The sequence below is a fragment of the Ursus americanus genome, chromosome 13 (assembly GCF_024610735.1).
Source record: "Ursus americanus isolate L20-20 chromosome 13, mUrsAme1.1.p, whole genome shotgun sequence".
In the NCBI taxonomy this organism is placed as follows: domain Eukaryota; kingdom Metazoa; phylum Chordata; class Mammalia; order Carnivora; family Ursidae; genus Ursus; species Ursus americanus.
In genome coordinates, this window is record NC_142139.1 from 39545701 (window position 1) to 39573428 (window position 27728).

A 27728-nucleotide genomic window follows, 5' to 3' on the forward strand; every position below is an offset into this window, starting at 1 on the left:
GAAAAGGGTCACTCTTCCAAGTTGTGGAGAAACCCCAAAAGCAGTTGATGGGGAAAGTCCTTGGCGTCGCCTTCCTCCTCTTGGAGAATATTTGTCCAATCTCTCTCCCCGAGGCTGACAACAACGCCAAACCCTATTGGAAGATTAGATAAATGTTAAATACGCTAGGTTTTGTTTTAGGGTTTTGTTGGGGGGGGGAGGGAAATAGTTACTGTCCGTCAAATAAGTTGCTAAAGGGACCCTACTACCAGCCACCCGCTACCCTCCCTGGCTCGAAGAGGTAGGTTCTGAGTGAAGGCGGGTTCAAAAGGCCCCTGAACAGGTTCACTCCTCCCCCACACTCGCAGGTTCCAGGCGCAGGGCTACCTTTCCTCACAGGTGCACGGAAAGAGAAACTGTCGCTGGGAAACGAAGGGTCCAAGGAAAGGCGGGGGCCCCCAAGCTACCACAGAAGTAGAAAGTTCCTCCTCACCCAGATACTCCGGACTCGTCCTCACCCCCCGCCAGGGAGCCGCGAGACGGAGGTGGCGGCGGAGATCCAGGGCAGGAAAAGGCGGGGGAAGAGGGCGGTGATTACTCTCAACGCTCGGCCCAGGGGGAGGAGTGGAGCACTCAGGCACCTGAGGTTCGACGGCGAGGAGGGGAGGTGTGTGTTGTGGCAAGAAGGGAGGGGAGGCCCGGCGGCGACGGCGAGGAGAGGAGGGAGGAGAGAGAGGTCAGTGCACCTGGTCGCAGCCTCCAAGTTTCCCTAGTCCGCTCCCCGGGAGTCCGCGGCTGTACAGAACTCCATGGCTTCTTCGCCCGCCCGACCCCTGCGCTCAGCCTTTGCAAAAACAGCCGCTGCTGGCGCTATGGACACCGCGGCTGAGGCTGCTGGCGGTGGTGCGGTTGCTACTGCCACAGCTCGCCCCGCTACGGCTGGCGCGAATGTCCCTGTGCCCACTGAAGCTACTCCTCGCCGCCATGACAGCGCCGAGGGCTGCCGGGCGCGGCGTGCGCGTGCGCGAGCGCGCGGGACGGTGGGGCGGGCGCCCGCGAAGGCGGAGGCATCCGTGTGGCGGGGTGGGGAAGCGCGCGCGGCCTAGGGGGTCGCGAAAGGGCGGAGGTGCTAGGCGCTGGTTTGCAGGCAGGACTACGTGTGAAGATGGGCACCCTACAAATAACACTAGGTGTGTCCCCTTCCCGGAGCCGACTCTCCCCGCACACACGCATACGCCTCCCACTCCCGACCTGGGAAGGTGCTTTGACAAGTGCTGAGGTGATTCTGTAGCTGCTTCCGTTGTTAAGTTACCGTAGGGTCTCCTAGCGCTGAGAGAACCCGCCCCCACGTTTCCAAGGTGTCTTCTTGGACTTGTTGAAGGACACCTGAGGGACTGCTATGAGCCAGAGAAGTGTCAGCGCTGGAGCCAGCGAGGCTGCTGTCCTTGTCTAAAGGGAGCAGAGAGTCCCCACCCCTGATTGCTTTCAGCTGCTGCCCGCCCGTGGCGCTCCGCGAAGCCTGGAGAGAGATTTCCACTGGGATGCCCCAGCAGCTGCCACCGCTTGGAAGAGAATGGGAGGGGGAACGTGTCCACGAGGAATGGGAAAGATTCCTTGCTTTGCAGCTGCCGCCCCACTAAACCTCTCCCACATTCTAAGGAAGGGAGGATTCCTGAGACAGCTGCTCCAAACAGCGTGGAGGCGGGGTAAATTTTGCCTGTAGATCTCAGGGGTTTTTTTACTCTCGTAATTTTCCAATGTGAAAGTTAGGTTCGCCTCATTCTCAGATTAGCTTAAAAGATAAGTTACATTAGGATTGAAACCAGCTCAGGTCAACCTAATGTGTCCTCCCCCTCCACCCCCACTATTAACAATAAAGTATTCTTCCTGATACATTAGTGAAAAACAAGTACCATTAAAGAAAGTGGTTTTTCACCCTTATGTACTCTTTGAAGTCATAAAGCCTTAAAAAATAATGATGTTTAGGGGCGCCTGGGTGACTCAGTCCGTTAAACGTCTGCCTTCAGCTGGGGTCATGATCCCAGGATCCAGGGATGGCCTCCCGCATAGGGCTCCCTGCTCAGCTCTCCCTCTCCCATTCCCCCCTGTTTGTGTTCCCTCTCTCGCTGCCTCTCTCTCACAAATAAACAAATAAAATCTTAATAATGATGATGTTTAATATACTAGTAGTTCCCTAAAATGAAAGTGAAGCAAAAAGTGAGGTCAAATAAAAGTTAGGAAGTACCACGGAGGAGCCAGAAGAAAAAAATATATTGGTTTGAGAAACAAAATAATTGCCTCGAGAAAGGGTTATTTGAGATGGGCTTGAAAAGGAAACTGAATTTCAACTATCACATGGAAATTTGGAGGGAGGGAGGTAACATGAGAAAAGACAAGAAGCATTGGGGTATCTTCTTCAGAAAAGCAGTAAACCTTTTAAAAACACTAAAATGAATTCGACTTCACCAAATCGCATATGGTTGCAGATGTTAAAGACTTGTTTTGTATAAGTGGATTTAAATACTCCAAAGATGAGGCAGACATTTTTCTCTTCTGAATTGGTGATTCGTGTATTGCCAGGGTAAGAGGCAAGCCACATCAATGCTTTGCCTTTTGCCTTTCCTTAAACCCCTGAAAAACTAAACTCCTCAGATTTAAATTTCAGATTGTGGGATGCCTGGGTGTCTCAGTAAGTTACCAAGCCTTCCGCTTGGTAGTAATCCCGGAATCGTGGGATCGAGTCCCCCCTTGGGTTCCTTATTCAGTGGGGAGCCTGTTTCTCCCTCTGCCTGTCTGCTGCTCCCCCTGCTTCTGTGCTCTCGCTCTCTCTCTTTCTCTGACAGATAAATAAAATCTTCAAAAAATATATATAAAATATATTCAGACTGTTAAATGAATAAGTCTGGAATAAGAGGGAGTAGGGTGTGCCTGAAGTAAAGAGACAACTTTCACAACTTTCCCTTAACACATCTGTAGGGAAGGAGACAAGGACGCACATTTGAGGTAGAGAGGCATTAATAAAAGGCTTCTATTATAGTATTTTGTCTCCCCAGATTTGGGCAAATAGTCTTACCTTGAATATGTTAGTATATCTAGCATATAATTGCTAGTAAATTATTTGCTAAATAAATGTCTTTTTATTTAGAAGGAATAGATGACAATGAACATGTCCTAAACACAGTGTGCTCACAGTTATTCAGTCTAAATGACTGGGGCTAAGGTTTGTGTCTGTCATGAATTTGCCAGCTCATTCTTAACACTGTTCTACTGGTGAAACAAAAGGGGACTTAAGACAATTACCCAAATATTTCCCCCAAAAATTGTCAACTATTTTTTACAGTTTTTCAGAATTATCCAACCTCCTGCTTTACTTTGCTCCTGGTTACAGTAAAATACCTGGAAAAAAATGGGGGTTCAGATGGAAGCATATGGAAGGTAGATGAGGAAACTTCACTTCTAGCCACAGTTAGAATACAATAGCTGTAATTGTCCACAATAGCTAAACTGTAGAAGGAGCCAAGATGCCCTTCAACAGATGAATGGATAAAGAAGATGTGGTCCATATATACAATGGAATATTACTCAGCCATCAGAAAGAATGATTACCCAACATTTGCAGCAACGTGGACAGGACTGGAGGAGATTATGCTAAGTGAAATAAGTCAAGCAGAGAAAGACAATTATATGGTTTCACTCATTTATGGAACATAAGGAATAGCAGGGAGATTGGTAGGAGAAGGAAGGGAAGAATGAAGGGGGGGTAAACAGAAGGGGGAATGAACCACGAGAGACTGTGGACTCTGGGAAACAAACTGGGGGTTTCAAAGGGGAGGGGGGTGAGGGATTGGGATAGGCTGGTGATGGGTATTAAGGAGGGCACGTATTGCATGGAGCACTGGGTGTTATACCCAAACAATGAATCATGGAACACTACATCAAAAACTAATGATGTAGGGGCGCCTGGGTGGCACAGCGGTTAAGCGTCTGCCTTCGGCTCAGGGCATGATCCCGGCGTTATGGGATCGAGCCCCACATCAGGCTCCTCCGCTGTGAGCCTGCTTCTTCCTCTCCCACTCCCCCTGCTTGTGTTCCCTCTCTCACTGGCTGTGTCTATCTCTGTTAAATAAATAAATAAAATCTTTAAAAAAAAAAAAAAAACTAATGATGTACTGTATGGTGACCAACATAACATAATAAAAAATTAAAAAATAAATAAAATATTTTTTAAAAAAGAATACAATAGCTGTGGGTTACTGTTTAGGTCAAAAGAATAGAATCAGAGTGCTTCAGGGTGAACTATCTGTCCATCAACTATTAAGCTCCTTCATGGCACAATCCTGAACATTGTAGGTACTCAATACATACTATTTGGATTGAGTTAAAACTCTAAAGACACTTGCTTTAATTTTTCTCACCTGAAAACCCTTGCTTGAATCTACACAACTACTACCAGTTAGAGGGGGCAGGATCTTGGTATAAATGGCTATCTTAACATAGAAAGCAGTTTTACCATTTGTTAAAATTTGTTTATATTTCTGGTACTATAATGGATGCTTTCTAGTCTAAAGATTTCATATAAACTATCAGCAGGTGAGTTTATAGGACTGCATTAGAAGATGGGGGCGGGGGAGATTACCTCCTATAAAGCCAGGCTCAAGTTTTTTTTATCACCATCAACTTTGTATTTCTTGGACGTCACCATCTTGACAGAATTAAGGACTAAAATTTTTCATAATTTTACTTGCCTTCAACATATGTTAAAAACCATTGCAGAAAAAAAAAAACAAACAGTAAATTCAGAACAGGAAGCCTGTGCATAACTCAGAGGAACTCAAGTAAAGACAATGTAATTTCATGGTGAAATCAAGAATATTACTGATCTATTAACCCTTACCTATATACAAAGAAAATTTTGATAGCAAAGATGGAATAGAATTTTCTTTCTACCAGAAAGAATACCCATCCCATCCAAATGTAACTTATTGGCATTTTGCTAGGGTATAGATGAAATGATAATTTAGGGGAAAGGTACCACCCACATGATTTGCTATGAGCCTGGATGTGTATCTCTGGATTTGGAGTTTTCTTCAAATTGTTTTTTCTCATCGTTTATGGTTATCATAGACTGGAAATACATGGTCCTGGCTTGCAGCACCCTCCTTGTGAGAAAGTGAAATATTTATTAAATCTTACTAATGTTAAATAAAAATTTTATGTTAAGTCTTTATTATTGATATTTTTATTGGGCATTAGATTCTGGGAACAATTAAATTTAAAAGGAAAAGACATCACCTTCTCTAATAGTTGGAAACTCAAAAGTTTAAGATTAAAAGTTTATATGATTGATTTTTTTTTTTTTAAGATTTTACCTTTTATTTGTCAGAAGGAAAGAGAGCACACAAGCAGGGCAAGCAGAAGGCAGAGGGAGAAGCAGGATCCCCACTGAGCAAGGAGCCTGATGTGGGGCTCCATCCCAGGACCCTGGGATCATGACCCAAGCCAAAAGCAGACGCTCAACTGACTGAGCCACCCAGGCATCCCTGATTGATTGTTTAATATCTAGAAGTTCAAAATGATCCACATCAACTTATTACATTTTGGGAATTTTTTAATTCTTCTTTCCCTTGTGTGTGTCAGACAAGAGGTAGAGGCTTTGCAAAGGGCAACTCTACTTTCAGCAAGTATGCTAGCCAAGACATACTTTTTAAGACAAAATATTAATGCAGTAGTTCGTGTACTTGGCATGGACATAGACTAAGCTGGTTGAATTGTCTTTTCTATTTTGCCATCTCTATTTTGTTCTTAAGTAGTGTGTAAATAGGTATCTCATTTGCAGGGTTCTCTTATGATAGTAAGTTAATAGTTGTCATGATACTACAATGAAACGTACCACCACCCCACCCCACCTTTTCAATCTATGTAAGTGTATATCCCTAGAATAACTATTGGTATTATTAGCTAAATTCTGAATTTTTGTTCAGTGAGGCCTCTGAGAGGTCAGTGTGTCCCCTGAAAGTGGTAGGGTACCATTTCAGTCATCAAGATAGAAGTAGGGGGTTCACATAGGAAATGAGACACCAGGAGAATGACTTCCAGCAGATAGGAGAAGAAATTACTTTTTCTAGCCCCCACTCTAGGTTTGAACTTTTAATTTCTTGCTAGTACTCCAACCAAAGGGAGAAAGATGACTTCTGTCATATGGAGGCATGCTTGGAGCATTCTTTCTTGGAACCCAAGCCACATGGAAAAGCTATATAAAGAACAATCAAGGCCCTTCAGTCAATAGCCCCAGCTGAGTTCCCAGCCAAGTTCCCAGCCAACCACCAGGACCAACAGCCTACCATGACAGTGAGCCATCTTGGATATTCCAGCAGGTTGAATCCTCAGATGACTGCAGCACTGCCAACACCACATGGTATAGAATAGCACAGATGGAACCAGTTAACCCACACAGAAGTTATAAGAGATAATAAGTACTTGTCAATTTAAGCCGCTGAGTTTCAGGGGTGTTTCATACATAGCAATGGATAGAACAACAACATCAGGTAAAAACATATTATATAGTTTTGGGTTACTCTCCTGACCATATTACTTTTTCCTGTCCAGAGTATAAACTTTAAAAAAAATATTCCAGCCTAGTCACATTTATGTTGTAATTTGGAGTCCCCATAATTGGGCCCCTGTCTTGATGGTAGCAGAGATCCTCAAGGGAAAGGGGAATTATGTGGGATCACATTTGGGGTTATAAGGTCCACAAGAAATTTTCCAGGGAGGTTTTTTTCTTTATTGCTAACTCAGAAGAGCTAGATTTAATTTTATTAAAGAAAGCATCCATTTCCTTACAGACACTCCAAGTTATTTTCTTTGCCGAGAAATGTGCGACCACATGGGTAAGCAAACACCTATTAAAGATACAGGGGGAATTGAGTTCAAGTCCACTAATAATTAAAAAAATGTAAATTAAGATAATATTGAGATAATGCTTTTTACCTCTCTCATTGCAAATATTTATAGTACCTGGTGTTGGCAAAGGAGAAATGTGCACTCTCATTTACTGCAAATGTATAACATCACTGAGTCTGGCAATACACTGCTTTTCCACTGAGGAACATATCCTAACCTGAACATAACCCAGTAGATCAGAGGCAGAGTTAAAATCATGTGTTTTTTAGTAATATTTATAATTCAAAAACTTAAATTCTACATATGTAACATAAAAAGAACAGTTAGTTAGATAAATTATGGTTTTTCCATGCAATGGAATTCTCTGCAGCCATTAAAAATGGCATTGGAGATAGTTAATAACCACAGAATATTTCATGATACATTAAGTCAGGGGACTCTCTCTCTTTTTGAGTCATTTACCACTGATGATGTGGTACTGATTAGCACCAAAACATATTTAAAGCAAGAAGAAATTCACTCACAGAAATTAAGATCATTCAAAAAAAAAAAAAAAAACCAAAAAAAAAAACGTACCGTGTGATCCCACGTATTAAGCACCACATTAGACAATTAGGTAAAAGAAAAATCCAGTCCCTGCCTTGGGGAGTCACAGTCTAGTCATTGGGACAGACATTACAATGCATTATGTAAACCTATAAAAACCTAAAAGAGAGACTTTCAAGAAAAAGGTGATACCAGAGCTGAGTATTAAATAATAAATAGAAATAAGGCAGATGAAAAAGTGAGGAAAGGTTATTCCACGATATGAAAAGTCTCTAGAATGGTTGAATATTTTGGACTGAGAAGAAAATTGAGTCCAGCTGTCACTCTTAAATAATCAGGTTTTTCTTTTGGATAGAGCTATGGAGCAGTAATAAAGTTGCTCTGTAAATAAATATTGAAAAACACATCTTACCACCCATACCTTGATCACACCCTTTTTATAGGTACTCTTTATGTATGAGGAATCTAATTCTGGTTAACTCTCATCCCATGACATCAGATGGTATTGTGATTATCTAAATGTCATTATAGTGTTTATTGTCCCTGCACAAAGGGAGAAATGGAATTGACTCTGTCCTTACACAATAGGCCGCAGGAGGGCAAATGAATAGATTATGATCCATTCTTGGTTTTATTATGAATGAAAATTAGGTTAGCATAACCAAGATTTCCATGCCTAAATTACACTTGTTACAGGAAAATGGTAAGTCTAGGAAAAGCAAGTAGATTGTTAATAAGAAGTTGATTAGAGACCAAACTGGAGAGGTGGAGTGGACCACGGTAAACCAGGCTAAGGACTGGGCTCTACCATGAAGGGAACTTACTGCCTTCAAAAGGTTTCAAACTATAAAGTGATAGGATTTTACCAGCCTCTTAAGAAAATCACTAGCAGCTATCTACCCAACCCCACTATATATATATATTTGGGTGGAATCATCTGTTGTACAGCATTGGTGGCAGGCAGTGTTTATATTACCTTAAATAATTTGCATTTATAAAGGTGCAAAATTGTATGGGATAATAAGATGATTAACATATTCATTGAAGGAGGGTACATCCTTTCAGGCTTTTTCCTCAAAATATTGAGACACTGAAGATAAGATGTCTTAGATTATCTCTCCATAGGGGCGCCTGGGTGGCACAGCGGTTAAGCGTCTGCCTTCGGCTCAGGGCGTGATCCCGGCGTTCTGGGATCGAGCCCCACATCAGGCTCCTCTGCTATGAGCCTGCTTCTTCCTCTCCCACTCCCCCTGCTGTGTTCCCTCTCTCGCTGGCTGTCTCTATCTCTGTCGAATAAATAAATAAAACCTTTAAAAAAAAAAAAAAAGATTATCTCTCCATAGATATCATACTATCTGATGAAGAGCTATGGAAGTTTATAAATACTATATAGCTGTTAAGCAAATACTTGAATTGAAACATATTTGGAAGGTTGATGTTCCTGTGTGTGGCACACACTCCTAGGAAAATATATTGCTACCAGTAACTACATGAAAAATGAAATTGGGCCCCTATCTTACATCACTCAAAAAATTAACTCAAAATGGAATAAAGACTTAAACATAAGACCTGACATAAAATGCCTAGAAGAAAACATGAAAGAAACTCCTTGACATTGATCTTGGTGATTTTGTTTTTCATATGACACCAAAAGCACAAGCAGCAAAAGTAAAAGTCAACAAGTGGGACAACATCAAACTAAAAATCTTCCTTACACATACACGCACACAAAATCAACAAAATGAGTAAGCAAAGCTGAAGAACGGGAGAAAATATTTGCAAATCATACATTGGATAAGCGGTTAATATCCAAAATGTACAAAGAATTCATATAGCTCAAAAACAACAACAACAAAACAATCTGATTTTAAAACGGCAGACAAACTAAATAGTCATTTTCCCAACAAAGGCAACAAAATAGCCAATAGAGGGGCCCCTGATTGGCTCAGTCGGTAACACATGTGACTCTTGATCTCAGGGTTCTGAGTTCGAGCCCCACATTAGGTGTAGAAATTACTTCAAAAAAATATTTTTTCATGTACAATAAGTACCTGAAAAGATGCTCACCATCACTAATCATCAGAGAAATGCAAATCAAAACCACCTTAAACCTGTTAGCATGGCTATTATCAAAAAGCCAAAGATAACAAGTGTTAGTGAGGATGTGAAGAAAAGCGAGCCCTTGTACACTGTCAGTGGGAATGCAAATTAGTGCAGCCACTTTGGAAAACCATATGGGGGCTCCTTATAAAATTAAAAATAGAACTACCATATAAACCAGCAATTCCACTTATAGGTAAATATCCAAAGGAAATTAAAACAGGGTATCAAAGAGATATCTGCACTTTCATTTTTACTGCAGCATTATTCATAATGGCCAAGATATGAAGCAACCTAAGTTCCTATCAGTGGATGAATGGATAAAAAATATGTGATATATATACATATATATATATATATATATATATGTATATATATCACATGGAATATTACTCAGCCATGAGAATCCTGCCACTTGCAACAACAGGGATAGACCTGGAGGGCATTATGCTAAGTGAGATAAGTCAGACAAAGAAAAATAGTGTATGATATCACCTATACGTAGAATCTAAAAAACCGGAACTCATAAAAACAGAGAATGAGATGGTGGTTACCAGCGGCTGGAGGAGGGGAAGATGTTGTTTAAGGGTACAAACTTGCATCTAGTAGAAAATTAAATCGTAGAGATCTAATGCACCACATACTGGTTATAGTCAATAATACTGTGTTATAAACTTTAAAATTATAAGAGATTAGATCTTAATTGTTCTCAGCACAGAAAAAGAAATGGTAATTATGTGATGTGATATATAGCTAACACTAGGATGATAATCATATTGCAATATATAAATGTATCAACAGGTTGTACATCTAAAATTTACACAATGTTATATGTGAATTATATCTCAATTTTTAAAAAGAAAAGCTTCCTGGAGAAAGTTACACATGCTTTGAGTTTTAAAGGATAAAGAAGATAGTGTGACATGAAAAAAAAGGAGAGAAAGGTATCTAAACTAAAAAAACAAAGTGTGCAAAGACCTCAAGGTGAGAAATAGTATGGGTTCCAAAGCCTATGGGACATCAAGGGGAGATGTCCAGTGAATATTTGCAACTGAAGTTGTAGATAGAAATGTGGCATCATCCACAAGAATGAGAAAGATCACCAAGCAGAGTGTGCAAAGTTAGAAGTGGTAACAACTATACACTCTTGGGCTTATGGTAGGAGGTAGAATAGCCTCTCGAAGGTTTCTGAGTCCTAACCCCTGGGACCTGTGAATGTATTACTTCACATGAAAAAAGGACTTTGCAGCTGATCAAGTTAAGGATCTTGAGGATCTAGAATCTTGAATTATATAGATGGGCCCCTTGTAAACACAAGGGTCCTTGTAAGTGAAAGAGGGAGACAAAAAGGTTAGAGTCAGTGAGAGGTTTGAAGATGCTACACTGATGTCTTTGAAGATAGAGGAAGGGGCCACAGGCCAAGGAATTCAGGCATCTTCTAGAGGCTGGAAAAGGTGAGAAAACAGCTTCTCACCTGCAGTCTCCAGAAGGAATGCAGCCCTGCCAACAGCTTGATTCATCCCAGTGAAACCCATTTTGGACTTCCGACCTCTGAACTGTAAGATAATAAATCTGTGTTGTCTTAAACCACGTAAAAAAAGGGGGTGGGGATTGGGGCATCGGGGTGACTCAGTCAGTTAAGCGTCTGCATTCGGCTCAGGTCATGATCCCAGGGCCCTCGGATCGAGCCCCTGCTTCTCCCTCTGTCTCTGCCTCTCTCTCTCTGTCTCTCATGAATAAATAAATAAATTTAATTTAATTTTAAAGGGGGGGCACCTGGCAGGCTCAGTTGGAAAAGCACACAACTCTTTGATCTCAGGGTCATGAGTTTGAGCCCCATGTTGGGTGTAGAGATTACTTTAAAAATAATAAAAATCTTTTTAAAAAAGGGGGGGGGTTGAGGGGCACCTGGGTGACTCAGTTGGTTAAGTGTCCGACTCTTGGTTTCAGCTCAGGTCATAATCTCAGGGGCATGAGATAGAGCCCTGCATCAGGCTCTGCACTCAGTGAGGAGTCTGCTGAAGTTTCTCCCTCTCCCTCTGCCCCTCCCTACTACGTAAGCATGCATGCTCTCTCTCTCAAATAAATAAATAAATTTTTTAAAAAGCGGGGCAATGGGGATATATAGATTTCTAGGAGCTATAATTACCTAATGCTGTGGTTCTCAACCTTGGCCGTGTTTTATTCAATTTTTTAAGAGATTTATTTGTTTAGGGCACCTGGCGGCTTAGTTGGTTAAGTGTCTGCCTTCAGCTCAGGTCACAATCCCAGGGTCCTGGAATCAAGCTCCAAGCCAGGATCCCTGCTCAGCAGGGGAGTCTGTTTCTCCCTCTCCCTCTGCCCTTGCTCATGTGTGCTCTCTCTCACTCTCTTTCTCTCAAATAAATAAATAAAATAAGAGATTTTTTCTGAGGGGAGGAGGGGCAGAAGGAAAAGAAGAGGGAGAGAATATCCAGCAGATGCCCCACTGGATCCCATGACCCTGACATCATGACCTGAGTGAAACCAAGAGTTGGCCACTTAACCAATTGAGCCACCTAGGTGCCCCGACTTTGGCCATGTTTTAGAATCACCTCAAACCTTTTATAAATCCCAATGCTCAGGCCAATTAAATTATAATCTTGATTAGGACCCAGACATCAACATTTTTTGCAACTTCCTGGGTAATTCCAATGTGGGGCCAAATTTTATAACCACTGAACTAATTTATTTTTTACTTCATAATACTCCTTTGATGAAATATATAATAATAAGTTTGATGTTAATTAAAATAACTTGTATAAAGATTTTAGTATCACTCATTTAGATTATTTCTATTTTAAAAGCAATGGTCTTATAAATCAGAAGGGAGAATTGAGAGCTCTGTGTAAAGAAAAGAAAGTAACATTTGCTAGATTTCATGTTAAAAGCAACACAGAAATAGTGTCAGCTTCAAAATAGTTTCTTTTTTTTAAAAAAAGATTTTTTTAAGCTATCTCTACACCCAATGTGGGGCTCTAACTCACGACCCCGAGATCAAGAGTTGCATGCTCCACCAACTGAACCAGCTAGGCGTCCCCAAAATAATCTATTTCTAAAGCCAAATGTAGTTAGTAAATAAAAAATTACCACTTAGGAAAATGTACTCTAATTTTCAGGATCTAAATGAGATTATTGCGGGGGCGCCTGGGTAGCGCAGTCGTTAAGCGTCTGCCTTCGGCTCAGGGCGTGATCCCGGCGTTCCGGGATCCAGTCCCACATCAGGCTCCTCCACTATGAGCCTGCTTCTTCCTCTCTCACTCCCCCTCCTTGTGTTCCCTCTCTCGCTGACTGTCTCTCTGTCACATAAATAAATAAAATCTTAAAAAATAAATAAATAAATAAATAAATAAATAAATGAGATTATTGGAAGTTCTATAATCAGCAACTATGGAAAAAATAGCTGGAGGAAGCAATTGCACTACTGGGTATTTACCTCAAAGATACAAATGTAGTGATCTGAAGGGGAGCTGTACCCCAATCTTTATGGCAGCAATGTCCACAATGGCCAAACTATGGAAAGAGCCCAGATGTCCATCGGCAGATGAATGGATGGGGAAGATGTAGCATATATACATAATGAAATACTACTCAGCCATCAAAAGGAATGAAATCTTGCCATTTGCAGTGGCATGGATGGAAGTAGAGGGTGTTATGCTAAGCAAAATGAGTCAATCAGAGAAAGACAAGTATCGTAGGATCTCACTAGTATGTGGAATTTAAGAAACAAAAATACAGGGGAAGAGAGGAAAAAACAAAACAAGATGAAATCAGAGAGGAAGACAAACCGTTAAAGACTCTTAATCATAGGAAACAAACTGAGGGTTGCTGGAGGGAACGAGGGTGGGGGGTTGGGGTGGCTGGGTGTTAGACTTTAAGGAGGGCACATGATGTAATGAGCACTGGGTATTAGATAAGACTGATGAAAAAAATAAATTGCTCTTGTATCTGAAAAAAAATGTGTACTCTTAATCCCCTTATCTATTTCACCCATCCCCCACCCACCTCCCCTCTGGCAACCACCAGTTTGTTCTCTGTGTTTAAGAGTCTAGGTTTTTGTTTGTCTCTTTTTTTTTTTTAAGATTTTATTTATTTATTTGATGGAGAGAGAGACAGCCAGCAAGAGAGGGAACACAGGCAGGGGGAGTGGGAGAGGAAGAAGCAGGCTCCCAGCAGAAGAGCCTGATGTGGGGCTCGATCCCAGGACTCTGGGGTCACACTTTGAGCTGAAGGCAGATGCTTAACGACTGAGCCACCCAGGTGCCCCTGTTTGTCTCTTTTCATCTTTGTTTGTTCATGTCTTAAATTCCACATGTAAGTGAACTCATGGTATTTGTCTTACTCTAATTTATTTCACCTGGCATTATACCCTCTAGGTTCATCCATGCTGTTGTAAATGGCAGGATTTCATTCTTTTTTATGGCTGAGTAATATTCTATTGTGTGTGTATCATATCTTCTTTATCCATTCATCTGTTGATCAACACTTGAGTTACTTCCATATCTTAGTTATTGTGAATAATGCTGCAATGAACATAGGGGTTCATATATCTTTAAAAAAAAGAAATAGCTGGAAGAAATTATGTTGTATAATAAAATTAGAAGTCTTTATTCCTCTGCTAAACCCAACTTCTCTTAATCGAAGTTTGTTAGACAGTTAAACTTTGTGTTTAAGCTTTAAAAGAACAAAACATGTTTTGCTTATATCAATTTTAACCAGGTGAGAAAAATCTAATAGAGAAAGTAGCACATGGCAGTGCTGATCTAGTTCTAGTTCCATGAGTCATAGCTGTAGAAACTTAGAAGGCCAAAAAAAAAAAAAGCAGCAGCTATTCAATGAATTGAAGGTTTGGAAAAATGAGGTAAGACTAACTTAAGTGGAAACGAGTTTGGTAAGCCACCCCAGACTACAATACATATTTATTTCAGCATTTCTGTTTTGATCTTTACAGATGGATGAGAATCAAGAATAGGATATAATTTTCCTTTTTCTCAGTTCTCCCTGAACCATTGTTAACCAAGGTGGTAGTGTACAAAGTGAACAGAACAAATGAGCAATTTTTTTTTTTAGGTTCCCAAATATTTAACTGCTAGGAAACCACCAAAGTGAATGCATTTTTTGTACTATTAAATTAATTCTTAATTGTGATAATTCACACAAGCTAGGTAAATCTTAACTTTTCAGTAAAGAAAAAAAAAGAAAGAAAGAAAGAAAGAAAGAAAGAAAGAAAGAAAGAAAGAAAGACGAGAGCCACATCTTTTGATTTCTCAATTTCAAATTCAGAGATTAGTACGACTGGCTGGTGTGAAGAATGGACGATGGCCAAACAAAAATAAAAGCAAAGAGATAATTTAGGATAACAAATAGCCTAAGCAAAATGGAGCCTGAGTAGGGAAAGAAAAGGACTTAAGCTATACTTCGAAAATCGAACCAACAGGATTTGCTGAAATACTGTACGTGAAGGGGTAAAGATGAGGAAAAGGGAGCAATGAAAAATGCCGTCCAGATTTTTGACTTGAGCAATTGGTGGATATGCTATTAACTGAGGTGGAAATAACTGGTGTTGAGCTAGGGGAAGAGTTGGCAGTGACATCAAGGATTTACTTCACTCACTTGTTTATGGCTGAGCTCCTGAAGGCATTTTAATGTGTGTGTGTGTGTGTGTGTGTGTGTGTGTGTGTGTGTGTGTTTATTTTTTTTCCCCTCTGAAATGGGTGGTGAAGAGGAGACCTAAGGCCAGGTCTAGAGTTCTTTGAAATGAAGGGGAGGTGAGGAGAGGAGAAGGAACTAGCAAAGGAGATTGAAAAAGGGAAGCCAATGAGGTAGATGGAAAATAGGAGCAGGCAGTCACTGAAGCCAAGGGAGGAAAGCAATTCAAGAAGGAGGAAAATGATTAGGATATGATTGTGCTTACTCATGACCCTGGTTAATACGGTATCAGCTAATGGAAAATTATGAGATATATCTGCACTTGTGGCTGCACCTATGACAGAGCATGCACTTATGTCACAGCAACATTCAATATGTTCAGTTCTCCCCACCCTTCTTTCCCCACAAAATTTCCGTTATCTGTCATAAAACTGATGATGGTATTCCTCTTACTAATTTCTCTCTTCTACCTGAAATAACAATGAAGGGTCTTACAGATTTAAAAAGTAATGTACGTTAATTGTAGAGAGCTTGGAAAATGTAGACAAGTTCAAAAGCGAAAAAAAAAAACCCATAATTGCAACACTCAGAGATACCATCTCTAACATTTGGTGTAGGTAAGAATTCCAATTAAATAAACGTGTATTACAAAATTGATCTCACATTAAATATAGTGCTTGTAATCTGTTTTCTTTAACTTAGAAATATATTATTAACATTTTTCATGTCACCAAATAGTCTTTTAAGTACCACTTTAATAACTGTATTATTACATTATTGACTAGACCATAATTTAACCAATCTTCTATTGTTTAAATTCAAGTTTTTTCCCACTGTTTTGCTACTATAAACATCGTAAAATTGCTACTGGTTAACGGTATAGACTTTGACACCTAACACATCTGGTTTAAATTCTATTTCCATGGCTCACTAGCTGTGTGCCCTTGAGAAATTATTCAACGAATTAGTTTTCAGTTTCCTCATCTATAAAATGATTATAATAATAGTATCCATTTTAAGGATTACAGGTAAAGTACTTAACATATTACCCCCCAAAGCAATTAATGCTTAATAAATGTAAATTATTGCAATAATTATAGCATATGTTGTTAAATTACTATCTTTTAAATTTTTTGAAAAAAATTATAAAAGCTTTTCTGATCAATTTAGCTATTTACCATTCTGTTTACCAGCTAGTCTGGTTAGCATTTGGGAGATCATATAATCTTTGATTCAGTCACAGATTCCATTAATTTCTTGGACCAAAAGAGGTAACTCTTTTTTTTTAATTTTATAATTTTAATACAATTCAAATCAGTGTGCAAGGTTCCTATCAGCTCCTTCACTGCCAACCCTGGGGGCAGGGACTACTTCAGGTTTCTTGCCTTCTCTTTGTCTGCGATGACCAAGGTATAAAGGTATCTGCTGCATCGAACTTTAATCTATATTATTTTTATTTTTCTTGATCATGACGGATTTGGCTTCCTTTCCCCCGGCTGTAAGCAGAAAAACGTGATTTATTCAATTTTGAGAGGCATGGCTAGGAGGGATGCAGGGGAGCACAAAACCTGCACAGCAAGCAGGAAGAAGGGAGGACGGAAAAGCCAAAAGAGGTAACTCTTGACAATGGGTTCTTCTTTGCTCATCCAGACCATTAGGAATCCATGAAGCAAAACGATTTAATTGCTTTTTTTCAGATTCAGGAACTCAGAATCAATTCTTCCAGATCACATAAAATACCAAAAACTATCTGGGACTGAATACAAGAAACTGGTACAAACTCCTGCTCTGCCTGCTCAGCTCCCAGTGTTGCCTACTTCTTCTCCGCCACTTTTTTTTTTTAATTTATTTGAGAGAGAGAGAGAGAACGAGCAAGGGGGAGGAGCAGACTCCACGCTGAGCAGGAAGCCTGACATGGGGCTCAATCCCAGGACATTGAGATCATGACCTGAACCGAAGGCAGACGCTTACTGACTGAGCCACCCAGGCACCCCCATCTATTTGGGTTTTTTTTTAAAAAGTGAAAAAAACCTGTGGGTACACACGTATAATAAGCTTATATATATTCATAAAAGATCTATAGAAAGATTATAAGAAAGTCAGTACTACTTGATCCTCTAGGAGAGAACCAGGTAGCTGGGGGACAGACATGAAAGGAAACTTACTGTTGTATATACCCCCATTATACCTGCTGAATGTTTGTGCTCTGTGTATGTTATCACCTTTCTGAAAAAAGTCTGCCACTTTTTTTTAAAGATTTTATGTATTTATTAATTTATTTATTTGAGAGAGAGAGAGAGAGCTCAAGCAGGGGGAGGAGCAGAGGGAGAAGGACAAGCAGGCTCCACTCTGAGTGCAGGCCTGAGGCGGGGTTCGATTCCACAACCCTCGAGATTGTGACCTGAGCTGAAATCAAGAGTTGGATGCCCAACCGACTGAGCCCGCCAGGTGCCCTGACACTTTTTGGAGGTGGTGAAAGAAGAGAAGGCTAAGCAAAGGTCATGTGGTATCCAGGAACAAGTATAGAGGTATTGAATTCCATCCTGCCTACTACGACACCTCCACCATCCCGGACTGTCCTCTAGCACTCCCCCAACTGCTCGTAGACTACAAACTGCACCAGGTTTCCAACCCCACCAGATCCTTTTGCTTATGTGTCAACAAAGAATTATTTTGACTTCCTTCGTAGTGAACGGAGTTGTCACTTATGTCTTGGTCACTTTTTTATTACCGAAAATTCTTCAGGGTTCCTAACATGTGAGCTACTTGAATCAAAAGTTTTGGCCAGGTGATTATTTTTGCACAAAAGCAGGAGCAGCCACACAAAATTTCCACTCCACTCCCACCTCCCAAACCATCTCTATTTTGTGGCTTGTGGGTCGTCTACTGTGGTCTTTTTCTGCTAGGTTCCTAGTGTGTCATGGAACCTAGGGAAAGTACAGGTACTATGTTTACACAGCCTTCATTTCTATTTACAAAATCTCTTCTGTGGAGTTTGTAAAGTTTTTTTTTTTTTTCTTTTTCACTGCAGCACCTGTTGCTCCAGCTCTGACCATTAGCCAATGAGCACTAAGGTCTGAAGCCAGTTTCTGATGGGGGAAGTAGGGAGGGTACCCATCAAACTGGTTTTACTGCCTGAAGATGACTGATTACCCCAGTTTTAAAAAGACATGGAACATACAAAATAACACCAGTCCTTGGATTTCCCAATGCTGAAACTGAGTGGAGGGCTGCAAGCAACTACTAATACGCTTCTGTTTTTAACTGCCCTGTAGACCCAGCTTTAGAGAGCTGCATTGTTCTCACCAATACTGCAGACTGAATTGTACCCATTTGGATTGAAAGAGTTGTTACGTCCGCAGGCACCTAACTGATGGCAGGGTCATTCTGACAACAAAGACAATGAATGTCCTGGGTTAAATCTTGAGGCCCGTGAGTCTACTCAGTTTAAGCGCTGGCATTTAACTTCTCAACTTGTAAAAACCACTGCATTTAGTTCCCAAAAAAATTCATTTCAAATAATGAGGAAAAGAGTTTAATTCTATTTGAAGCCAGTTTCCTACATTCCTATTTAACTCGGAGCTCTGAATCTCACCTGCTTCATCTGTAAAAAAGGGCTAATGATACCTACCAAATAAGATTGTTCTAAGGATCAAGTGAGAAAGGGATTACCACTAGATATAGTAATCACCTTAAAAAGGAAGTTTTAATATTTGTAATATAATGAACCAATAATGCAGGAGGAAAAACAATTTTTCTTTAAGAATCACACAAATATATATGACTTAATTTTTTTCTTAACCAATGCAGCATTGGCAATAAATGCCCTCATACTTGCAAAGGTATGAATAATTCTCTTATTTTTTATTTTTAAAAGATTTTATTTATTTATTTATTTGTGTATTTGAGAGAGAGAGAGAGAATGCATGCATGCTTGGGGTGGGAGGGAGGTACAGAGGGGGAGGGAGAGGGAGAGAATCTCTAGGAAACTCCATGCTGAGTGCAGAGTGGAAGCAGGTTTGATCTCACAAACCTGAGATCACAACCTGAACCTAAAACCAAGAGTCAGGAGCTTAGCTGACTGAGTCACCCAAGTGCCACTAATTCTTTTTTTTTTTTTTAAGATTTTATTTTTAAGTAATCTCTACACCCAACGTGGGGCTCAAACCCGCAACCCTGAGATTGAGAGTCCCACACTCTACCAACCGAGCCAGCCAGGCACTCCAGATATGAATAATTCTTACCTTCAAGATCATTTTTAATTGCCCCTCTTTTTACATCCACAGAATGCTGCTTCTGCTTATCAACCCTTATCTTTTTCTGCTTTGAGTTTTAATTCCTTGCTTATCAATCTCTTTCCCCCACAGGATTGGACATTCCAGGGGTTTTTCCACTCTTACAATATCTGGCACGGTGGCTTGTATGCAGCATGTTTTCCATAAAAGTTTGTGTTAAAACGAAGGAAGTTGAAAGCTGAATTTGTTACAGGACCTCACTGTTTCCCATTGACAGGGGTGTCCTGATTGGAGCCCACTTTTGTTATCTGTCAACAGAAAAGGGACCAGAGAAAGGGATATAGATATTATCAGAATGAGTTACAGAGGAAGAGGTTTCAGTAGAGAAAGAAGATGAAATTGTTGAATGCCACATTTAGGTAGGGAAGGAGGAGGGTGATCAAAGTCCATTGTTTTTTCTGGCGGTTAGGGGTGACCTTCAATAGAACTGTCTCATTAAGAGATAGTAAAAGCCAGATCACTGTAAGCTTGACAGTGAGTGAGTGGTGACAAATGGCTGGAAGAGAGTATAGACCCTGTTTCTGGGAAATGAATTCCTTTAGGGTTGAGCTCCAGTTCACCACGACATGTAAGCAACCTCCACAGTTCTACACTCCAGCCATGCCGACCATATCACAGTTTCCTCTTCACACACAGTGATTTCCCATCTCCAGGATTTGTTCTTGGTTTCCCATATGATCTGAGAATCCAGTGCCAACGACTCTGAAACCCTGAGGTCTTTTCCCAGTTGCTCCTGCTTAATGTGTTCTGTTCTGCCCTAAAGCTAGTAAGATGTAAGTTTTAACTTTCTTAAGTCACTTAACACATTCAGCCTGGGATTACTGTTAGGCAAATACATGATTTCTAAACTAAAACCACTTTTTATAATAAGATACTACCTATTAAATTGGATAACTAGTAGTAATGTAGATCCAGACAAAGAATTTTAAGACAAAAAAATTAAATCAGGGGCACCTGGGTGGCTCAGTCGTTAAGCGTCTGCCTTTGGCTCAGGTCATGATCCCAGGGTCCTGGGATGGAGCCCCGCATTGGGGTCCCTGCTCAGCGGGAAGCCTGCTTCTCCCTCTCCCACTCCCCCTGCTGGTGTTCCCTCTCTTGCTGTGTCTCTCTCTCTGTTAAATAAATAAATAAAATCTTTAAAAAAAAAAAAAGAAGAAAAAGAAAAATTAAATCAAGAGACTTTAGAGTTCCATCTGGCCAAAAAACATGTATTAAATGCCTTCTATGTGCAAAACACTGTGCCCTCAAGGAATTTAAGATTGAATGCAGAGGTCAGCAAACATTTTTTATAAACAGCCAGTAAATATTTCAGGTTTTGTGAACAACACAGTCTCTGTCATATCTACTCACTTCTGCCATTGTAGCAGGAAAACGGCCATTGACACTACCTAAACTAATGAGGTGGGCTGTGTTCCAATAAAACTTCACTTATGGACACTGAAATTTCAATTTCATTTAATTTTCACATGTCATGATACATTATTTTTCTTTTGATTTTTTTCAATGATCTAGAAACATAAAAACCCATTATTTAGCTTGTGGCCCATACAAAAATAAGTGGCAGACCAGATTTGGCCCATGGGCCATAGTTTGCTGACCCCTGATCCAGCGAATGGACAGAAAGACAGTTCACTCAGAAGCACTTTGAAGTTCCAGACCTAACACCAAAATAATCCACCATGTTGCTGCCATTTTGACAAGATTTGTGATTGACTTATCATATACAACATAGATTTCACTTATTCACCAATATTTATTCAGTGCCTGCCTTATTCTGAGCACAGTGCCAAGCACTGGGGATATAGTTGTGAAGAGGTCAGAAAGATGGTTATCATTAGAAAGACCACTATTTTTCAACCACCACTGTAAAATAATTATCAAAGGATGCTAAAACCAAAGGGTGAAAGATTATTGAAGAACTAAATATTCACATATTCTTGAAATATCAAATTAACTATCAAGGGGGAAAGGTATTTTTACAATGAAGCAATCTGATAGACCCTGTCTTAATCAAGTGATTACTATGAAATCCATATCCTAGTGGGAAAGCCAGGCAATGTACCACTAAAAATATGTAATATAAAACCATTGAAAGATTGTAAATCCAGTGAAGAAATAAGTATGGTGATATGACAGAAAGTAGATGGGTAGATGGGAGGGCTATTTTGGATACTGTATTCAGGAAAAACTTCTCTGCAGAGGTGTCATTTCAGCTGAGACCCTCAAGATGAGCTAGCCATGTTAAATGCAAGTAGAAAAAGTATTCCCGGGTAAGGAAATAACAATTGCAAAAGCAAATGTGTCATGAAATAATTGGAGAGAGGCAGACAGGAGCCAGACTATACAAAGCTATAGGCCATTGTTAAGACTTAAGATTTTATTTAAAATCTAGTGAGATAGAGAACAAACTGATGGTTACCAGAAAGGAGTTGGGTGGGGGAGATGGGTGAAATCGGTGATGGGGATGAAGAAGGGCACTTGCTGTGATAAGTACCAGGTATTGTAGGAAGCGTTGAATCACTATATCGTACACCTAAATAATACACTGTATGTTAACTAACTGGAATTGATATCAACTTAAAAAAATAATAAAAACATAATAGAAAAATAAAATCCAATGAGAGATGTTTGCATAACTTTGTAAACAGTACTCATCAAAAAGAGTTTATGGGGAACCTGGGTAGCTCAGTCAGTCAAGTGTCCAACTCTTGATCTCAGGGTTGTGAGTTCAAGCCCCATGTTGGGTTCCACAGTGGGCATGGAGCCTACTTAAAAAATAAGTAAATAAATAAAATAAAAAGTGAATTTACAAAGATATGGTCAACTAATTGACAAAGCAAGAAAGAATATCCAATGGAAAAAAGACAGTCTCTTCAACAAATGGTGCTGGGAAAACTAGACAGCAACATGTAGAATAATGAAACTGGACTACTTTTTTACACCATACACAAAAATAAATTCAAAATGGGGATGCCTGGGTGGCTCAGTTGGTTAAATGTCTGCCTTTGGCTCAGGTCATGATCCCAGGGTCCTGGGATCAAGTTCCCCATCAGGTTCCCTGTTCGGTGGGAGGCTGCCTTTCCCTCAGCTGCTGATCCCCCTGCTTTGTTCTCTCTCTCTCTCTCTGACAAATAAATAAATAAAATATTAAAAAAAAATTCCAAATGGATGAAAGACCTAAATGTGAGACAAGAAATCATCAAAATCCTAGAGGAAAACACAGGCAACATCCTCTTCGACCTCAGCTGGAGCAACTTCTTACTAGAAACATTACCAGAGGCAAGGGAAACAAAAGCAAAAATGAACTATTAGGACTTTATCAACATAAAAAGCTTCTGAACAACAAAGGAAACAATCAACAAAACTAACCAGCAGCCTATGGAATGGGAGAAAATATTTGCGAATGACATATCTGATAAAGGGTTAGTATCCAAAATCTATAAAGAACTTGTCCAACTCAACACCCAAAAAACAAATAATCCAGAAATGGGCAGAAGATATGAATAGACATTTTTCCAAAGAAGACATCCAGCTGGCTAACAGGCACATGAAAAGATGCTCAACATCACTCATCATCAGGAAATACAAATCAAAACCATGATGAGATACCATTTCACACCTGTGAGAATGGCTAAAATTAACAACACAAGAAACAACAGGTGTTGGCAAGGATGAGGAGAAAGAGGAAACCTCTTGCAGTGTTGGTGGGAAAGCAAACTGGTGCAACCACTGTGAAAACAGTATGGAGGGTCCTCAAAAAGTTAAAAGTAGAACTATCCTGGGGTGCCTGGGTGGCTCAGTCAGTTGAGCATCCAACTCTTGGTTTTGGCTCAGGTCATGATCTGGAAATGGAGGCCCAGGTGGGGCTCCTCGTTCATCAGGGAGTCTGCCTCCCCTCTCTCCCTCTCTCTTTGTCCATCCCCCTCCGTCTTTCTCAAATAAATAAATAAATAAATAAATAAATAAACCTTTAAAAAAAAAATAGAACTTCCCTACAATCCATCAATTGTATCACTAGGTATTTACCCCGAGGATACAAAAATACAGATTTGAAGGGGTATATGCACCCCGATGTTTATAGCAGCATTATCAAGGATAGCCAAACTACGGTAAGAGCCCAAATGTCTATCAACCAATGACTGGATAAAGAAGATGTGGTACATATATACAATGGAATATTACTCAGCCATCAAAAAGAATGAAATCTTGCCATTTGCAATGACATGGATGGAGCTAGAGTGTATTATGCTAAGTGAAATAAGTCAGTCAGAGAAAGACAAATACCATACGATTTCACTCCTATGTGGAATTTAAGAAACAAAACAGATAAACATATGGGGGGGGAGAAAAAAGAGAGAGGGAAACAAACCATAAGGGACTCTTAAAGATAGAGAACACACTGAGGATTGATGGAGGGAGGTGGGTGGGGGATGGGCTAGATGGTGATGGATATTAAGGAGGGCACTTGTGATGAGCGCTGGGTGTTGTATGTAAGTGATGAGTCACTGAATTCTACTCCTGAAACCAATATTACACTGTATGTTAACTAACTAGAATTTAAATTAAAAATTCAAAAAGAAATAAAATAAAATAAAAAGTGAATTTATGGTATGTGAATTATATCCCAATAAACTATCTAATTAAAATAAAAATAAATTTGAGAATCCATTAAAGATTTTAAACAGGAACATGACATGACTTAATTCACCTTTAAAAAGTACACTCTGGTGAACGGCAGCTTTCTTGAGTCACGTATCCTTAGTGGGTTGTATTAAGGTTCTAAACATGTCTGATCTCCCCAATAATCTATAAGTGGTTGAGTCATGGAAGTGGTGTCCAATTTACCTTTCTATTCTGCAGAGTGTCAAGCCCAGTGTCTTACTCATGTTTTATGTTCAGAAAATATTTGCTAAATGAAATAATTAACAACCTCCTCTAGACATACACACACACACACACACACACACACATATCTCAATGATAACTACATATTCTGTATCTTTTACACAATTTTCACTTTTTGGAATCAAGAAATCAGTGCCTAAACATATATTCAATATGGTTCATCATCAATTTTAAATATCATTTTTTAAAGATTTTTTAAAAGATTTTATTTATTTATTTATTTATTTATTTATTTGACAGAGAGAGAACATGAGCGGGAGAGGCAGAGGGAGGGGGGAGAGAGAATCTTAAGCCTGGAGGCCAATGTGGGGCTCAATCTCACGACCCTGATAGAATGACCTGAGCCAAAATCAGGAGTCAGACACTTAACTGAGCCACAAGGCACCCCCAAATCCCACTGATATAAAACACCCCTAGATAGTTCCATTCAGTCATGGGATTGTTTGTGGATAACTTTAGTTTTATTTTTGAGGATTTATTTATTTATTTTAGAAAGAGAGGAGGGGGGTAGGGGCAGAAGGAGAGGGAGAGAGAATCTCAAGTGGACTCCCCAGTGAGCATGGAGCCCGATGCAGGGTTCAATCCCAGGGCACTGAGATCATGACCTGAGCTGAAATCAAGAGTCAGATACTTAACTGACTGAGCCACCAGGAGTCCCTAATTTTATTTTTGTATATTTTGCTACATTTTTCAAGTTTCCTACAAATGAACTTGTAATACTTTCATAATCAGAGCAAGTGGCTTAAGACCTTGAAATGTTTATCTCTTCTAGACTATTAAAAAATGAAAAAAAATTAAGATGGCTGATTTTAAAAACTGAGTACACATAATCCAAGAATGATTTCTGCCCAAATTTCAGCGTCTGCAGCACTCTTCCTCACCCAGGTAAGGCCACTCATTCGTTCGTTTATTTATTCATCAATAAAATACTATCAGGCCAGGGCTGATAATTCTACAGCTCTGGGGCAAGTGGGGAGGGGGCTGGGGGAACCATACATTCACTTAGAATACGGTGTGAATGGCACCCTCTGGAATTGTGTAACACTTAGGTACTTAGCAGGTACTGGTCCAGGCACTTTGTAAGCCCTAGAGGTAAAAGAGTAAACAAAGCAGTTCTCACATTGTGTTATAATTACCTGTTTAATTATCTGCCTTCCCTAGAGTGATGTAAACCCTGTGAGGCCAGGAACCACAAATATAGAAGATAAATCAGATTTCTGCAGGAGGTGATGACTAAGATTTAGGAGTTTAGCAAGCAGAGAAGGGGCAGAGTCAAGGAAGAAGATTCCTATCAGAAAAAAACAGTATGTGGGAAGGCAAGAGAAAATTGTGTTTGACAAATTACGTTTGGTTAGGAAAGAGATCAACAGTAAGGAAGTTGAGAGAGACCCACCTTGGAGGGATTTGTGAGTCACAATAAAGAATTTAGACTTAATCCTAAAGCCGAGGAGAACCCATAAAGAGTTTTAAGGAGGGAAATGGCTGGATCACATTTATGCATCCCCGAATCATATGCTGGATTAGAGACAAGATCTAACTAAAGGCAGGGTACTTTGTTTAGAAGCGAAACAGCCTAAAAAACAGGGATTCATAAATCGGAGTCTATTGTAAATTGAACTTGAATAAGAAAAAAAATACATCTTTTTTTTAAACAAGAGGGAAACAAACAGAAGTGTATTAAAATGTATATGTCAGGTATAGATGGAAGATACCAGGGGAAACTGAATAACTAAAAAAAAAAAAAATCCTTATCTTTACTGATCCCTAATTGAAATTTAGGAATTCTTCTAGTTATCAATGTAAGCACTAAACCACAGTACTATTAACAATGTCTGTGGGGCACCTGGGTGGAGCAATTGGTTAAGCATTGGACTCTTGATTTCGGCTCAGGTTGTACTCTCAAGGTCATGAGACTGATCCCCACATCAGGCTCCTTGCTCAGTGCAGAGTCTCCTTGAGACTCCCTCTCCCTCTGCCCCTCCCCACTGCTCTCTCTCTCTCTTTCGAATAAATAAATAAACCTTTAAAAAAATGTCTGTGACTTTTTGATCAATAGAAATCAGATATTTCCTTTTTTTTTTAAGATTGTATTTATCTATTTATTTAGAGAGAGTGCCCAAGAGTTGGGGGAGGGGCAGAAGGAGAGGGAAAGAGAGAAAAGCAGACCCCCAGCTGAGTGCAAAGCCCAATGTGGGGCTTAACCCCATAACCCTGAGAACATGACCTGAGCTGAAATCAAGAGTGGGAGGCAGAACTGACTGAGCCACCCAGGCGTCCTGAAATCAGATATTTTCATAATATATTCCAGTGTTTGCAGATATCTTAAAACACTGTTTATTCTCATTGCTACTGTGAAATTCTAGTTGTTATTATACCCACTCCTGGACCTTATTACTATGGATTAATAAAGAAATATATGTATTGCAGGGCACCAGGTGGCTCAGTTGGTTAAGCATCAGACTCTTGATTTCGGCTCAGGTCCTGATCTCAGGGTTGTGGGATCAAGCCCCACGATGGTCTCCGTGCTAGGTGTGGAGCCTGCTTAAGATTCTCCCTCTACCTCTTCCTGCCCTCCCTCTTTCTGAAAGAAAGAAGGAAGGAAAGAAAGAAAGAAAGAAAGAAAGAAAGAAAGAAAGAAAGAAAGAAAGAAAGAAAGAAAGAAAGAAAGAAAGAAAGAAAGAAAGAAAAGAAGAAGGAGAAGAGAAGAAATACATGTATTGCATTGATATCTTAAATATTGGGAAAACTGCACTGAAATATAATAGTTTCCAACTTTATACATTTAAAAACTTTACTCTGAGAAGGGTCCATTGCCTTTACCAAATGGGCAAAGTGGGCTGTGACACAAAAAAGGCTTAAAATCCCCGCTCAGGCTCCAGTTATACTGCAATACCTAGGACTCCTCTAAAACACCAGGCTCCCTTCTTTGGCCTCCGCCTACCTCCCCAATCTCTTCTGCTTTAAATACCAGCTCTTTTCTACATCATCAGACTAACTCCTTCAGACCTCACCTCAGGATTCCCTTTCCCACTCAGGTGTCCTTTCTGTATATCTTCATGACAACCTGTTTTTACTCCAAACATAGTACTTACCACATGGACCTGGCATCCCACAATTTAACATTTGAGGTTTTAAATATCACAAGTGGCCCTGAAACTCTCGGACATGTAGTAATTTGTCAGTGTGCTGAGGCATGAAATAGGATTGCTATTGCTGACATGGAGTCGCTGAGCAGTCAGGAGCCTGACTGCCCAGAGTCCATGCTGCTACATGATGTTATTTAATGTGCACAACAAAGGTATAAAGGAAGTCATATTATCCCCATTTTACAGA

General features: G+C 40.0%; 1 protein-coding gene and 2 pseudogenes across 1 annotated transcript in view; 1 reads left to right on the forward strand and 2 right to left on the reverse strand.

Moving 5' to 3' along the window:
* Nucleotides 1-27728, reverse strand: part of LRBA (LPS responsive beige-like anchor protein) — a 791030-nt gene that overhangs the window by 723808 nt on the left and 39494 nt on the right. The gene's annotated exons all lie outside the window — the stretch shown is intronic.
* On the forward strand, nucleotides 48-2858 carry LOC148109078 (uncharacterized; annotated as a pseudogene).
* LOC148109079 (uncharacterized) lies at nucleotides 1395-18969 on the reverse strand (annotated as a pseudogene).